The sequence below is a fragment of the Podarcis liolepis genome (assembly GCF_965112155.1).
Source record: "Podarcis liolepis genome assembly, chromosome: 3".
Lineage (NCBI taxonomy): Eukaryota > Metazoa > Chordata > Lepidosauria > Squamata > Lacertidae > Podarcis > Podarcis liolepis.
The window spans coordinates 115,472,201-115,489,215 of NC_139557.1; the positions used below are offsets into that span (position 1 = coordinate 115,472,201).

General features: G+C 48.7%; 1 long non-coding RNA gene across 1 annotated transcript in view; it reads right to left on the reverse strand.

The window, feature by feature from the left end:
- LOC310702954 overlaps positions 1 to 17,015 on the reverse strand; it is a 313,269-nt gene that overhangs the window by 100,198 nt on the left and 196,056 nt on the right. The window lies entirely within an intron of this gene.

Here is a 17,015-nt window from a genome sequence, read left to right on the forward strand (position 1 = left end):
GCGAAATATGTAGACAAGTGAAAGTAACATGCTAAAACATACTAAAAACACATTATATTAGGGGAACGTGGTTGCAAAAATGTGTAATTAGGCAAAATTTCACATTGGGAAATTTGAATATGAAAATTCATACAAATTTTAATCCACACTTTTTTTTTTTTCCTTTTAGGGGGAAAAATATGACAAAGAGAGCCAGAAATAGGGTAACTAATATGGAAACTCAGAGTCAGTGGAAATGGAAACTGAGAATATCCAAAATGGACAGATTTGCCTACCCTACTTTCATTCATAATACAGTGTGCTTTCATTTTGTTTTCTCCATTTTAGAATCAGAGAGCATTTGATTCTGCATACAGTCATACCTTGGTTGTCAAACGGAATCCGTTCTGGAAGTCTGTTCGACTTCCAAAAATGTTCAACAACCAAAGCGCGGTGTCAGGGAACTGACATCGGAAGGAAGGGAGGTGGAAGGGCTCACACAGGTTGGGAGAGACTCAGCAGCTGAAGAGGGAACCAGCAGGGGGAGAGGAGGTGAGCCGAGGGAGGTGGAAGGGCTCACACAGGTTGGGAGAGACTCAGCAGCTGAAGAGGGAACCAGCAGGGGGAGAGGAGGTGAGCCGAGGGGAAGTGAGCAGGAGGGATGGCTCAGAGACACTTCCAGCGAAAACAGTGGGGAGGTTTCAGGACCTCCTGTAGGGACACCCACTCCCCGCCGGAAACTGCCACGTCGTGAGTCCAGGAGACGCGTTTCCGTTAAGGAGCTTCTATGCTGGAAGCGCTTCCGCAGACAGCCACTGTCAGACTCTACGAGTGATTAGAGCAGACATGTTTGAGGAGCTCTGTCACACACAGAGGTTTGTGGAGCCGCACAAACTCTGAGGGAGCACGATTTTACGCACAAGCAGCTAATCATCCCATCACAGCAGTCTGACAGTCTCTGTACGCTGCCTGTGCAGGAGAAAGCATCATGAGCGACCCGGCCGGAACCGGAGGAGCAGGGGCTGGAGCTGGTCCAAGCTTGGAAGAAAGATACCGAGCGTTGGAAGTCCAACTTGCGCTGCAGACGGCGAGGCTTGAGGAGAGAAGGGCTCAGGATGCAGACACGAAGGGGAGAGCCACCCAGTTCCCCAGAAAGGTACCTGGATTGGTGCAGAAGTTTGGGGGGAACCCCAAGGACTACCATGCCTTTAGGACAGAGATGCAATATGCCCTTAATGTGCAGTTTGATGAGTTCCCTGATGAGGAATCGCGAGTTGCGTTCGTGATTGGGCATCTTGAGAAGGGCGCGAGGGATTGGGTTCGACCCCTGATGGCAACGCACAATGACGTCTTAAAGGACACTATGAAATTCTTTCGTGCAATGGATATCATGTTTTCCAGCGATATTGAGGAAGGGTTGGTGCGCAGACAGTTAATGGCTTGCAAGCAGGGAACCCGATCTGTCCGTGAGTACTGGACTGAGTTTACCATGCTGGTTCACAGATTGGGGTGGGATTTATCGGCGGCACCCATTCAGATGCTATTTGAAGAAGGTCTTTCTTCGGCTGTGAAAGACGAACTGTCCCGGAGCCCCAGGGCGGTGTCTATGGATCAGCTGACCAAATCTGCGCTGACCATAGGAGCGCGCCAGGAGGCAAGAGCCTTGGAGAGGCGGGAAGGGAGAGGGGAACGTTGGAAGGAGTTCCGCATTCCAGACATTCCTGAGCCAGCTTTCCCGCCGGCAGAGCCGATGGAAATTGGAACAGCGCGCGCGTGCGCAGTTTCAAAACCCAGTGAGGGGGCTAAGAAGGAGGGAAAGGGCGCCCGGAAATGCTATCTCTGCCAACAGCCAGGCCACTTTGCCAGAGTCTGCCCCCAGAGGAAGGAATGGCAAGGGATGGTGGGAGCTGTTGAGGGAGGAGAGCAAGGGGAAAAGGGTTCAGCAGGGGCCCAAGCCTCCCTAGCAGGGACTGAAGTAATGGAGAAGGTGAAGGTACCACCCCAGTATGCAGATCTCAGCGACGTGTTCAGCGAGAAGGAAGCTGACCAACTACCCCCGCATAGGCCCTTTGATTGCCAGATCAATTTACTCCCTGGAGCACAGCTTCCTGTAGGCAAGTTGTATGCCATGTCAGACAGAGAAATGCAGGAGCTGCGAGAGTTCATTGACAAGAACCTGAAGAGAGGCTTCATCAGAGAGTCCAAAGCAGCGGGGGGTAGCCCAGTGTTTTTTGTGGATAAAAAGCACACGGACAAGCCGAGACTTGTATGCGATTTCCGGCGGTTAAATGCAGTGACAGAACCAGTCGCTTTCCCTATGCCCAGGATTGATGATATTTTGACCAGGGTGCGGAAGGGAAAGATTTTTACAAAGCTGGATCTAAGGGGGGCGTACAACCTGATACGTATAAGGAAAGGGGATGAATGGAAAACCACCATGTTCACCCCTTTGGGGGCATTTGAATATCTCGTTATGCCTTTTGGATTACAAGCAGGCTCAGCGTGCTTTCAATCGTTTATGAACCACGTACTGGGTCCTCTGCTCTACAAGAATTGCGTGGCCTTCCTAGATGATGTGTTGGTGTATTCGGAGAATGAGGAGCAACATGTGAGAGACGTCAGAGAAGTGTTGAGCAGGCTGCAAGCCAACAGGCTGTGGGTGAAACTGGAGAAGTGTCAGTTTCATACCAAGGAGGTGGAATTCCTGGGGTACCTCCTGTCAGACAAGGGATTGGCCATGGATCCCGGCAAGGTTCAGGCAGTGCTGGAATGGAAAACACCCAAAACCAAGAAGGACGTGCAGAGGTTCCTAGGGTTTGGAAACTTTTATCGTAAGTTCATCTGAAATTTCGCCCACCTGACGGCGCCCATTACGGACTGTCTCAGCAGTAAAAAGAAGTTTGTTTGGACTGCGGAGGCGGAGCGAGCGTTTGAGGAACTGAAAAGGGCCTTCGCCTCTGAAGGACAACTTCTGCATGTGGATTTACAAAAAAAGCTGAGGGTCGAAACAGACGCATCTGACAGAGCCATAGGGGCGGTGCTTCTTCTTCTGCAGCCAGGGAAGGAGGAGTCAGAGTGGCGACCGTGTGCCTTCTTTTCGCGAAAGTTGAACAAATCCGAGAGGAACTACACGGTGTACGACCGGGAACTTCTTGCCATTCATGAGGCTTTCCGGAGATGGAGGCACCTGCTAATTGGTGCACAACATAAGGTGCAAGTGTGCACGGACCATAAGAATCTAGAGTATTGGAGAACTGCGCGAGTGCTCAACCAACGGCAGTTGAGATGGGCCCAGGAATTCTCCAAATTTAACTTTGAGATTTGTTACGTGCCAGGCCCAGAGAACGTTAGGGCGGACGCTCTCTCACGCAAACCTGAATATTTGGAGGGGGAGGGAGCACCCGAAGAGACCCATGTCATTCCAGAGGACCGCTGGGTGTGTGGGGCGGCATTGGTGGGGCAAAGGGAATTGGTAGAGGGAACGGTGCATGATGAATACGCCCAGGACAAACTCAGGGGTCTCAGGAGGGAGGGAGACAAACCCGGGGGTTTTGAGGAGAGAAACGGGGCGTTGTACTACAAGGGAGCGTTATATATACCTGAAGGTGAATTGAGGGAGAAGGTACTCAAGCAACTGCACGATAGCCCAACAGCAGGGCATTTTGGGCAACACAAAACCATGTGGCTGGTTACCAGGGAATTTTGGTGGCCCAAGGTCAGGGAAGATGTGCGGGAGTATGTGAGAGGGTGTGACCAATGCCAACGAGCCAAGGGGGAGAGGCGGGCACCGGCAGGTTTATTAGAACCACTACCCACACCTGAAAGACCATGGGAAACAGTGGCAATAGATTTCATGACTGATCTGCCGAGGTCCAGAGGGAAAACAGCCATAATGGTTGTGGTAGACCTGTTAACCAAAATGGCCCACTTTATAGCCTGCTCACATGCGGTCACAGCAGAAGAAACCGCTAAATTGTTTGTAGAAAATGTGTTTAGGTTGCATGGCGCCCCCTTGAGGGTGGTTTCAGACCGAGGGAAACAATTTACTTCCAGGTTCTGGAGGAAGCTCATGAGCTTATTGCATGTAGAGGTTAATTTCTCAACTGCCCGGCATCCAGAAACCAACGGGCAGGCGGAAAGAGCTAATGGTGTCCTCCAGCAATATTTGAGGTGTTATGTGAATGACAGAGAGAATGATTGGGTGGAGAAGCTGGCGTTGGCAGAATTTGCCTACAACAATGCAGAGAACGTGTCCACGGGGATGAGCCCCTTTTTGGCTAATCATGGGTGCCATCCCCGAGCCTTCCCAGGGGGGGAAGGGGAGAACTGGAGCATTCCAGCTGCAGAACAGTTTGTGGAAGAAATGGAAGCGATCCATCGCCAGCTCCAACTTAACTTAAACAGGGCTAAGGAGGAATATAAGAGGCAGGCAGACAAAAACAGAAGGGAAGGTGAAAGCATTAGGGTGGGGGACCAGGTGTGGCTGTCTACCCAAGGGTTACCATTCAAAGGGGGTTGTAAGAAGTTAAGACCCAAAAGGCTGGGCCCATTTGAAGTCACGCAGCAGGTCAACCCAGTGGCTTTCAGACTCCGGTTACCGAACCACATGAAGCTGCACCCAGTTTTCCACAGGTCGTTGCTGTCACCGTATAAAGGGGACAGAGAAGGGAGGGTCAATAGGGGACCAGCAATGGAGGAGAAGGAACACAGCTACCATGTAGCGGAGATTCTCGATTCCAGGTGGAAGGGAGATCAAGTAGAGTATTTGGTGATGTGGGAAGGGGAGCCGGAGTCGGAAAACACCTGGGTCATGGCAGAGGAGGTAGATGACGAGGTTTTAATAGAAACTTTTCATCAGAGATTCCCACGTAAACCTCAGCCAGTGGCGAGGTTCCGGAGGGAATACTTTGCCACCACCGACGAAGAAGAAGAGTTGGAGGGGTTCGTTGATTCCGAGGAGGAGGAGGATTCAGCGAGCCGGAACGAAGACCGATGGAGAGAAATGTTCGAGACGTCTGAAGATGAAGAGGATTCTTTTCGGGGTTTTAACTCCTCACCGCCCAGAGGAGAGAGTATGGGTGGGGGGGAAGGGGGCCCTGGAGGGGAGGTGGATGTCAGGGAACTGACATCGGAAGGAAGGGAGGTGGAAGGGCTCACACAGGTTGGGAGAGACTCAGCAGCTGAAGAGGGAACCAGCAGGGGGAGAGGAGGTGAGCCGAGGGAGGTGGAAGGGCTCACACAGGTTGGGAGAGACTCAGCAGCTGAAGAGGGAACCAGCAGGGGGAGAGGAGGTGAGCCGAGGGGAAGTGAGCAGGAGGGATGGCTCAGAGACACTTCCAGCGAAAACAGTGGGGAGGTTTCAGGACCTCCTGTAGGGACACCCACTCCCCGCCGGAAACTGCCACGTCGTGAGTCCAGGAGACGCGTTTCCGTTAAGGAGCTTCTATGCTGGAAGTGCTTCCGCAGACAGCCACTGTCAGACTCTACGAGTGATTAGAGCAGACATGTTTGAGGAGCTCTGTCACACACAGAGGTTTGTGGAGCCGCACAAACTCTGAGGGAGCACGATTTTACGCACAAGCAGCTAATCATCCCATCACACGCGGCTTCCGATTGCCTGCAGGAGCTTCCTGCACTCAATCAGAAGCCATGGAAGCTGTGTCACTTCTAGGTTTGCAGCATTTGGGAGCAAAAACGTTCGAGATACAAGACATTCGAGATCCAAGGTACTACTGTATTTCAAATTCACTCAAGACATAAGAAGATTCTGGTGGATTAAGCCATGTAGACCAGCATTCTGTTCTTGCAGTGACCAATCAAATGCCTGCACAGAAGCCCACACACGAGACCCAAGTGCAACTCCTCGCTTGTGATTCACAACAACAGGTGTGCATTGCTTCATACAGTGGAGGAAGCAAAATAGCCACGGTGGCTATTAGATGTTGAAAGCCTTGTCCTCCATGAATCTGTCTGATCCTATTTGAAATCCACCCACCTTGTTGGCCCTTGCTACATCTACATTGAGCAAGAATGGCTCAATCTTTGCGAATGACCTAGGATCTCTAGATGCCATTCAGGCGGAAGATTGAAATACGGATACAGTGGGTGGACGCCCTGCTAAAGAAACTAAACTCACCAAATCAGTCCCTACCACAAAAGATTTTTCTGTCCTACCCCACCTCCTTACAAATACGCCAGACTCCACTGCCCTAAAGAATCAACGGCTAAAAACTTCCGAGGGCATCCAAAATCCAAAAATCCAAGAATCAGCCAATGCCCTAAATATCCTTTCCTGGAATGTGGCAGGTTGGTCTAGATGTTTATCTCAATCTACAGATATTCCTGGGACGTGGGTGGCACTGTGGGTTAAACCACAGAGCCTAGGATTTGTTGATCAGAAGGTCGGCGGTTCGAATCCCCGCAATGGGATGAGCTCCCGTTGCTCGGTCCCTGCTCCTGCCAACCTAGTAATTCGAAAGCACGTCAAAGTGCAAGTAGATAAATAGGTACCACTGTGGCGGGAAGGTAAACAGCATTTCCGTGTGCTGCTCTGGTTTGCCAGAAGCGGCTTAATCATACTGGCCACATGACCTGGAAGCTGTACGCCGGCTCCCTCGGCCAGTAAAGTGAGATGAGCGCCGCAACCCCAGAGTCGGTCATGACTGGACCTAATGGTCAGGGGTCCCTTTACCTTTTACAGATATTCCATTCTATCGCCAAAACTTTAACATCATCACCCTTCAAGAGAATGGGCGGTGGAAATTCCAGTTCTGGAAGGTTTTTATGCTTATGATATTAGGGCTGTCCCGGGCAGAGGCCCGGAGAGGCTAAAAGGGGGGCTTTGCATCTTGATTTCTCAATGTCTAAATGCCACCTGTAAAGAGCTGCCCTCCCTAGACCAACTAGCAGTGGCCTTACTTATATCATGGGGAGGATCTAAAGTGTTATTTATTTAAGCTTAAATATTGACACCAATAGCAAGTGGAAAAGATTAGAAACCTTTGTTAAATTGCTGGTTTTGGATTATCCGGGGGGAAAGGTCCTGCTGGTGGGTCATCTAAACACGAGGCTAGGGCGAGATGACTCCAGTTTAGCAACCAAGGTAAAGGAACCCCTGACCATTAGGTCCAGTCATGGACGACTCTGGAGTTGTGGCGCTCATCTCACTTTATTGGCCAAGGGAGCTGGCGTACAGCTTCCGGGTCATGTGGCCAGCTCCTGGCGAACCAGAGCAGCGCACGGAAATGCCGTTTGCAGGGACCGAGCAACGGGAGCTCACCCCGTCGCGGGGATTCGAACCACCGACTTTCTGATCGGCAAGTCCTAGGCTCTGTGCTTTAACCCACAGTGCCACCTGTGTCCCACTTAGCAACCAAATACAGGTGCAAAATCGGGTTTCCTGAGACGTCTAGCCCAGAAGCCCGCCAGACCCCAAGGCTATCTAAGGACCATTATTCAAACTACCCAGAGCAACTTCCGCAATTCAGCGATAAGCACATAAGAAAAGGCTGCTGGATCAGACCAGGGGAACATCTAGCATCCTGTTCTCACAGTAGCCTAAAGATCCCTGTGAGGAAACTGGAAAGCGGAAGCCAAACACAAGAGCCCTCTCCCCTCCTGCAGTTTCCAACCATTGGCATTCAGAAGAAATGCGGCCTCTGACCAGGGCAGACATAGTTATAATGGCTGGGGTCTGATCATTTTGGTTGCCCTTTCCTTGCGCAAAGCACATCGCGTGGTAGACCTCGCTCTCTCCCATGGTTCGACTGCTGCCTGTCCGGACGTAAACTGCTGAACCAGCAGAGCTCCCGATTCCCTTGAAGGTGTTTCTAATTACTGTTATTAAAATGCAAACTTACTGCTGCTTGCAGCAAGCAGGTCTCAGTTTTACAAGCCTGAGGAGGAGGATGTCAACATCATTTCTCTCTGCTGTTCATAGTTTAATATGGCCTTTGTAAAAACTCCTCCTCCTATGATATCAGTTTTATGGGGCAGGTGCCATGTCTTTATATGTCTGAACTACCGGTGTGCCAAATCCTTGCCCATGGTTATGCATCAGAAGAGTCACTGGGAATTTATATAAAAAAAATCCTTCCAGTAGCACCTTAAAGACCAACTAAGTTAGTTCTTGGTATGAGCTTTCGTGTGCATGCACACTTCTTCAGATACACTGAAACAGAAGTTGCCAGATCCTTCTATATAGTGAGAAGGTGGGGAGGGGTGTTACTCAGAAGGGTGGTGGGAATGGGAGATTGGCAGATAGCTGGGAGAGCCTGTTGACGACTCTTAACGACTGCAATAGGTCTTACAGGAAAAGGCAAGGGGTGAGAAGGTGAAAAATGGCTTAGTCATGTATAGTGAGATAAGAATCCAATGTCTTTGTTCAGCCCAGGTTTTTCCATTGTTTTAAGTTTGGTAATGAGTTGTAATTCAGCAGCTTCTCTTTCCAGTCTGTTTCTGAAATTCCTTTGTAGTAAAACAGCTACTTTGAGATCTTGTATAGAATGTCCTGGGAGATTGAAGTGTTCTCCTACTGGTTTCTCTGTTTTGTGATTCTTGATGTCAGATTTATGTCCGTTTATTCTTTGGCGTAAGGTTTGGCCTGTTTGTCCAATATAGAGAGCTGAAGGACACTGTTGGCATTTGATGGCATACACAATGTTAGACGATGAGCAATTAAATAGTCCCGAGATGGTATGTGTGATGTTGTTGGGGCCAGTAATGGTGTTGTCCGGGTGTATGTGGCAGCAAAGTTGGCATCTGGGTTTATTGCAGGCTCTGGTGCCAGTGTCTGTGTTAAGTCTGGTTGTAGTATTATTGTGGGTTAGGAGTTGTTTAAGATTGGGTGGCTGTCTGTAGGCAATGAAAGGTCTTCCTCCCAGAGCTTGAGAAAGAGAACTGTCATTGTCCAGGAGAGGTTGTAGATCTCTGATGATGCGTTGTACTGTTTTAACTTGGGAGCTGTATGTGATGACTAGAGGTGTTCTGTTATTTTCTTTTTTGGGTCTGTCTTGCAGCAAGTTCTCTCTGGGTATCAGTCTGGCTCTGTTGATCTGTTGTTTAACTTCATCTGCTGGGTATTTTAGTTCTGAGAAGGTTTGCTGTAGATCTCTTAGGTGAGAGTCTCTGTCTGTAGAGTTGGAACAGATGCGGCTGTAACGTAGTGCCTGGCTGTATACAATGGACTGTTTGGTATGTTTGGGATGGTAGCTGGAGGCATGTAGATATGTTTGTCGGTCAGTTGGTTTGCGGTATAAGGTGGTGTCTATGCGCCCATCCTGTATTTTTATAGTAGTGTCCAAAAAATGTATTTCTTGCATAGATTGATTCATTGTAAGGTTGATTGTGGGGTGAAAATCATTAAATTTCTGGTGAAAGGTGTCCAGGGTCTGTTGACCATGTGTCCAGATGATAAAAATATCGTCAATGTATCGCAGGTACAAGAGAGGTTTGAGTGGGTAGGAGTTCAGGAAACGTTGTTCTAAATCTGCCATGAAGATGTTGGCATACTGTGGGGCCATGCGGGTGCCCATTGCTGTGCCGCTGATCTGAAGGAACAGGTCATCACCGAATTTGAAGTTGTTGTGGGTAAGGACAAATTTGCAGAGTTTGGTGGCAAGGTCCGCTGTGGTTTTATCTGAAATTGTGTTCCTTATAGCTTGTAAACCATCGTTGTGTGGGATGTTGGTATATAGAGATTCCACATCCATAGTAGCTAGTATAGTATTGTTGGGAAGATTATTTAAAGATTATATTTTCCTCAGAAAATCTGTGGTGTCACGTACATAGCTGGGAGCACTGATGGCATATGGTTTCAGAACAGAGTCCATATAACCGGAGACACCCACTGTAACAGTGCCAATACCTGAAATGATGGGGCGTCCTGGATTTCCTGGTTTGTGTATTTTAGGTAGAAGATAGAAAGTTCCTGGTCGAGGTTCTGTTGGTGTGTTGGTGAGGATCTGTTCTCACCCCTTGCCTTTTCCTGTAAGACCTATTGCAGTCGTTAAGAGTCGTCAACAGGCTCTCCCAGCTATCTGCCTATCTCCCATTCCCACCACCCTTCTGAGTAACACCCCTCCCCACCTTCTCACTATATAGAAGGATCTGGCAACTTCTGTTTCAGTGTATCTGAAGAAGTGTGCATGCACACGAAAGCTCATACCAAGAACTAACTTAGTTGGTCTTTAAGGTGCTACTGGAAGGAATTTTTTTATTTTGACTATGGCAGACCAACACGGCTACCTATCTACTACTGGGAATTTATAGGCACAGAATCGTCGTAGGCTTTTCTCTCGTCAGAGAAACGGTCCTAGAGTCATGCCAACATTGTCATGGACAGATCCTGTAGCATAGCGGTTCTCAACCTGTGGGTCCCCAGATGTTGTTGGACTACAACTCCCATCATCCCTGAGCTCTGGCTTTACTAGCTAGGGATGATGGGAGTTGTAGTCCAACAACATCTGGGGACCCATAAGTTGAGAACCACTGCTGTAGCACAACATGTGGATTCAGTAGGGGTGGATGTCTAGGGTCCCACCCGACATATGCAGAGGTTCTTACTTGTGAACTGCCCTAAGATCTTCAGATGAAGGGTGGTCTATAAATATAATAAGTATTTAATTAATTGGAGATCTATTTATTCGGGCACATAAAGGTATAGTCTTAGCAACAGACCCAGGGCTCAGGAGTCAAAGTTCAGGCATTCCAGAGCAGGGCAAAAAGTTCAGGGCTGGACTCACAAGTGATGGAAGCAGTGGAGATGTCCCAAAGTTTCTCAACTCTCCCACCAGCTTTTAAAGATAGGACATGGTACACTCACTTGGAATGCTAGAATTGTGGAGCTGGATAGAATTGTGGAGCTGGAGGAAACGCAAAGGGTCATCTGGTCCAAACCCCTGCAATGCAAGAAGACTCTCTCAACTTGCAAGGATGTCAAGATTGCAAATGGGCGCTCCATCCAGGCGGTGGGGGCCTCTGCTCCCATCCACAGTGCCTGGCTCTAAGCGACAAGGTTGCACCCTCCTGTTCAGACTCTCCTACCCAACTGACCATAGCCCACCCACCATAGAAGCCAACTCCTAGGGGCCAAGGGCATCTCATTCCCCCCATAAGTTGACGATTCCTTTTCAGGGACCGTGCTAAGGAGGGCTGCACAGAGGAGGAATGGTGGGAGCCTCCCCCTGCTGCTGATCAAGATCCTGAATCTTCCCAGGAGCAGGAGAACAGTATAGATTTGGAACGGCGGTTTGCAGAGGGGCATAGTTCAGAATGCAGAAGCTGAGGAGAACTGGGTAGGGAACAGCTAGTAGGAGGAGAACTGGGGGAGAGAGAGAGAGTTAACAGACTCAGTATTGTTGGATAGCATTCATCCACTCATCCCAAGGTCAAGGAGAGCAGATAAGGTGGCAGCACAGAAAGTTCAGTGATTGTAGAACCAGGTGGCAAGAAGTGGTAGTGAAGTGGGTGACTAGGGAGGAAGCCTGACACACACACCCAAAGTTGATGGGCATTGCCATTCAAATCATGTGGGTGCACTCTGTCATGTGATCAGTTATGTAGCGTGGGGCTTACCTGCCCCCCAAGAATTTATTCAAGTTGCCACCCCTTCCACCTGCCAGTCTTCACTGAGGCTCTCTCCTCTGCAGAAACGCCAAAGGGGAGAGGTGTTATTCCGGCTCCCTGTTCCAAAGTTGGTGAAAAGACGAGATCCTGCCAGTGTGGAGTAGTGGTTAAGAGCGGTAGACTGGTAATCTGGTGAACCGGGTTTGCGTCTCCGCTCCTCCACATGCAGCTGCTGGGTGACCTTGGGCTAGTCACACTTCTCTGAAGTCTCTCAGCCCCACTCACCTCCCAGAGTGTTCGTTGTGGGGGAGGAACGGTAAGGAGAATGTTAGCCGCTTTGAGACTCCTTCCGGTAGTGATAAAGCGGGATATCAAATCCAAAATCTTCTTCTTCTTCTGCCTCCTCTAACCCAAGTTCTGCCTTTCCAGCCTCCTCCTCTGGTTCTTCCTTCTCGTCTTTCTCCTATATCAGGGCTTGACAACCCAAGTACTGTCCCTACAATGTTTCAGGGCTCAGAGTTAGGCTGCCAGAGTAATTTGCCATCGTGGTTAGGATCATAGCTGTCAATATTTCCCTTTTTTTAAGGGAAATTCCCTTATTTCCGGTATGCCCCATGGAGGACCTTAAGGTCCATAAATAGCAACAACCTAGTGGCCCCGGGCCCTAAGGAAGTTAGATTAGCCTCAACCAGAGCCAGGGCCTTTTCAACACTGGCTCCGGCCTGGTGGGACGCTCTGCCTCATGAGACCAGGGCCCTGTGGGATCTGATTTCTTTCCGCAGGGCCTGTGAGACAGAGTTGTTCCGCCTAGCCTTTGGCTTGGAGTCAATTTGATTCCCTCCCCCTCTTTCTTTTACCTTTCTTCTCCTGTGATGAGGCTGCATTTTAATATTTTAATGTTTCAATATTTTAGTGATGTATTTTAATCTTGTTTTTAAGTTGAATTCATTCAACTTGTTTTTATTATTGCTTATTAGCCGCCCTGAGCCCGGCCTTGGCTGGGGAGGGCGGGGTATAAATAAAAATTATTATTATCATTATTCCGAATAGGATTCCTCGCAAGAAAAGGGAAAAGTTGACAGCTATGGTTAGGATGCTGGTGTCAGGGACCAAGAGACCAAGACCTTGGGAGAAGGGACTTTCGCAGGTAAATGGGATCACATATAGATTTCTATGAATAAGTGGCAGGGTGGGGGTTAAATTATCCACCCCGCAAAATGCCAGCTCCCTCCCAGAAGCTGGAGACTCAGCATTCCTTGCAGCAGGGGGTCCCAAATGAGCGTTCTTTCCATCCAGTGGAAGCACTGGGCACAAGCCTGGAACAGTTTCTTCCTTGAGGAATGTGGGAGAGGAGGAGGGGGACCCTAACAGCACAGAAATGTCACTTCAAGCTTGAACAAGTTTATTCTACTGGCTGCAGAGCTTGTCAGAACACAGTGAGGGAGAAGCTGACAGCCATAAATCAGGTTCAAGACCTAAGAATATACCACTAAACAAGGACCCAGTCACAGCTGCTTTATAGGGATACACTGCCCTCGTGACAACAGACCATCTAACACCCCACAACTCTCAAAAATCAGCAGAGCCGTAACCTTTATTCCACTCCATTCACTTTTGTAAGGTAGAGTTTGTTCGAAATCCTTTCTTTCTTTCTTTCTCATTCTTTCTTCTAAAGCTGGGGGGAAAAACCAGCCCCTCATCTCCTTTGCTGAAACCATCCAATCAGCCCTTGCAATTGATTTTTCTATTAAGCAGTTCTAGTAAACATTTTGACTAGCTGTGGTAGCCTAATACAGACGTTCCCTTTTGAAGGAGCTCTGCAAAGAGGTGACAACAGTGTTTCAAAGCAACAGCAAAGGGTCTCAGCTAGGCCGAAGGTGAAGAATTGGCTCGGAAGGAGAACGAGAATGGGCAAATCTGTCAATTTCAGTTTCTTTCAGTTTTTCAGACTCAAGTGCAGCTTGCCGCATTTCCATGTCAGTTAGTCATTTGTTTGTTTGTTTAAAACTCCTCAGGAAAGTTCATCGGCATTTGACTGCAAATTTCCCCAGGTATTCACATTTGCATGTAATTTTGCCTAATATACATATTTTTGCAAAGCCATTCCCCCTAAAATGATTCATTTGTGCATGTTATTTTCACTAATGTGTTCATTTTTAGGGTCACATTATCTTAGTGGATGCTTTCTCTCTCCCACTCTCTCTCTCTCTCTCTCTCTCTCTTTCTTCCTTTCTTTTCCTTTGGCTGGGGAACTGCATTTTGCATTGCAAAATTCAGAGAAATGTGAATTTCAAAAGATGGTTGTGCAAATTACGCAGATTTGCCTTTAAATACTAGCAGAATCAAATACCTAATGGAATCCCCAATTCCTAATGGAAAGCCCTGCTAGATCGGATCAGCCCTGCTAAATCTGTCACCAAAGCCCAGCAATCTGATTACAACATAGCATAGCATTTATCCTCCAGCATGCTATGCCTGAACATGGAGGCTCCATCGCCCTCTCACAGCCTCATATGCATGGGCTGAGAAATAGGAGGTGAATTGCCAGAAAAGAGGGAGAAAGGGGGTGCAGGTTTGGGTAACCTTTGCATGTCCGAATACGGTATGCGGTGCATACTTAGAAATAATGGCTGTCATTTAAATAGAGAGGTGAGCGGAGAAGACTGTGGCCAGGTGACCTGTTTGCCTGCTCAGTCTACTGTCATGGAGATAACTGTGGATTAGTAACTTCCAGGCCTTCTCACCATCCTTTATCCTTAAACCAGGCTTAGATGGTGTGGTCTTTGAAGCACAGGTAGTGACCATTTCATGTGAGGGTTCCATTCACGGTTCCATTCAGCAGAGCATGTATATGAGTGGCCTGTCCTGTTAGGCCCCGCCCCTGTTCCCCCCCACACTTGGTGATCACACATCAATTGGACATGCCCAAAATGGTGCCGCCTACAAAGGACTTCTTTGAAAAGACGGCTGTCCTTCAACGATGCTGCAGGCAGCAGTGGACCATCTATAGGAGGTCAGTCCTGAATGGCCAACCATCTCAGGACTCATAGCCATTGATAGGCTTCTTCTTGATGGATAGCTCTGAAATGAATGGCAGTGAATTTGATGAGTTAACTACTCCTTATATAATTATTATTATTTCTTATTTATACCCCGCCCATCTGGCTGGGTTTCCCCAGCCACTCTGGGCGGCTCCCAATCGAATATTAAAAACACAATACAGCTTTAAACATTAAAAACTTCCCTAAACAGGGCTGCCTTCAGATGTCTTTTAAAAGTAAAATAGTTGCTTATTGCCTTGCCATTTGATGGGAGGGCGTTCCATAGGGCAGGCACCACTACCGAGAAGGCCCTCTGCCTGGTTCCTTGTAACCTCACTTCTTGCAGTGAGGGAACCACCAGAAGGCCCTCGGCACTGGACCTCAGTGTCCGGGCTGAATGATGGGGGTGGAGACGCTCCTTCAAGAATACAGGACCAAGGTCATTTAGGGCTTTCAAGGTCAGCACCAACACTTTGAATTGTGCTCAGAAATGCCTTGCATGAAGAAGACCCGCCTTTGGTCTTTCCTAAATCTTCTGGCAGCCTGATTCATTGGGTGACCTTCACTGACTGGCCACATCCATACCATGCATTTGAAGCACTATGATACCACAATCATGGCTTCCCCCAGAGAATGCTGGGAGCTGTAGTTTGCTAAGGGCACTGGGACCCACCTCCTGCAGCCTGTCAGTCACTTGAGAAGTGAGCGGGACTGTCCGCCTCATCTGATGTCATCACGATGTCAGGTGACTAACAGGTGGGTGGCCCCACCCACCCATCAGAGTTGGCCTGGAGGGTGGGGTGGTGGTAAAGTACAGGCCCAGCAGCCAAAATCGTTCTTATATCCCTGCCTTAGGAGCAATGTGATGCAAAGTTCATGGAATCACTTCTAAGGCGTTCCAGGAACTATGGAGAAAGCCTTTCACTCTTCTGTGCCATTTGCATTGCCCAGAAAATCTTGCGTGCCGCATGTGTGATGCAATGCGATGTCACTGCCAAGACATTCCCAGAAGTAGAGCAAGTGGGATGCTGTGGAGAGAGCCTTGCACCACCGGGCAGTGGGCCTTCTCAGTAGCCGCACCTGCCCTGTGGAAGGCCCTCCCATCAGATGTCAAGGAAAAATCCAACTATCCAACCTTTTAGAAAAGATCTGAAGGCAGCCCTGTTTAGGGAAGTTTTCAATCTTTGGTGTTTCATCATGTTTTCAATATTCTGTTGGGAGCTGCCCTGAGTGGCTGGGGAAACCCAGTCGGATGGGTGGCATATAAATAATAGTAGTAGTAATAATAATAATAATAATAATAATAATAATAATAATAATAATAATAATGTAAAGGTACCCCTGACTGTTAGGTCCAGTTGTGGACGACTCTGAGGTTGCGTGCTCATCTCACTCTATAGGCAGAGGGAGCCGGCGTTTGTCCGCAGACAGCTTCTGGGTCATGTGGCCAGCATGACTAAGCCGCTTCTGACGAACCAGAGCAGCGCACAGAAATGCCGTTTACCTTCCCACTGGAGTGGTACCTATTTATCTACTTGCACTTTGACGTGTTTTTGAACTGCTAGGTTGGCAGGAGCAGGGACTGAGCAATTGGAGCTCACCCCGTCACGGTGATTCGAACTTCCGAACTTCCGATTGGCAAGTCCTAGGCTCTGTGGTTTTAGACCACAGCACCACCCCCGTCCAACCACCATAATATGAGCAGTGCAGGGTTTCAAAAAAATATTTTGAATGCGTAGAAATAAATATTGAAACTCTCAGATGCCTTGCAAAGTGATGGAGGGCAGGCAGCTAAATAAACACACAGCCGCATTTCAGAGGAATTCATTTCCCCTCCCAATGCTCAGGGAGGGAGGCGATTTCGAGAACACCCACCTAATGCATAGTTGTTAATAATAATAATAATTTATGTAAATTTTCAGCCCAGCTTTATAATAAAATAAAATAGACTCTGCGCTGACCGCTGCTCTGACCTCTAAGAACCTTGCAGCACCCAATTGTGATATCAGAGGCCCCAGACAGCAGGGCAGCAGAGGGACCCACCAGTGTTCAATAGCACAGCACTGATGTGTGTGGCTCACCTGGCTTCCCCACAGTGTACATCACTGTGGGGTACTGAGGGGGAGATGGAGGCAGGTGGGGCAGCGGAGAGCTCAGTATGGTGCAGACACAGCAGCAGGAGCGAGATTGGGTTGTCTCTGCTGCCGCACCCGCACCTGCCAAGCTTCCCTCTGTCTTATCCCTCCCACTCTTGGCAAAAGCCTATTAGGAAACTGCTGGATCAGACCAGGGTCCTGTCAAGTCCAGCATCTCATTCTCACAGTGGCCAACCAGCTGCCAGCAAGGAAAACCTGCAAGCAGGATTTGAGCACAAGAGCACTCTCCTGTCTTGCCCTTTCCAGCAGTGGTATTCAGAAACGTGGAGGCAGA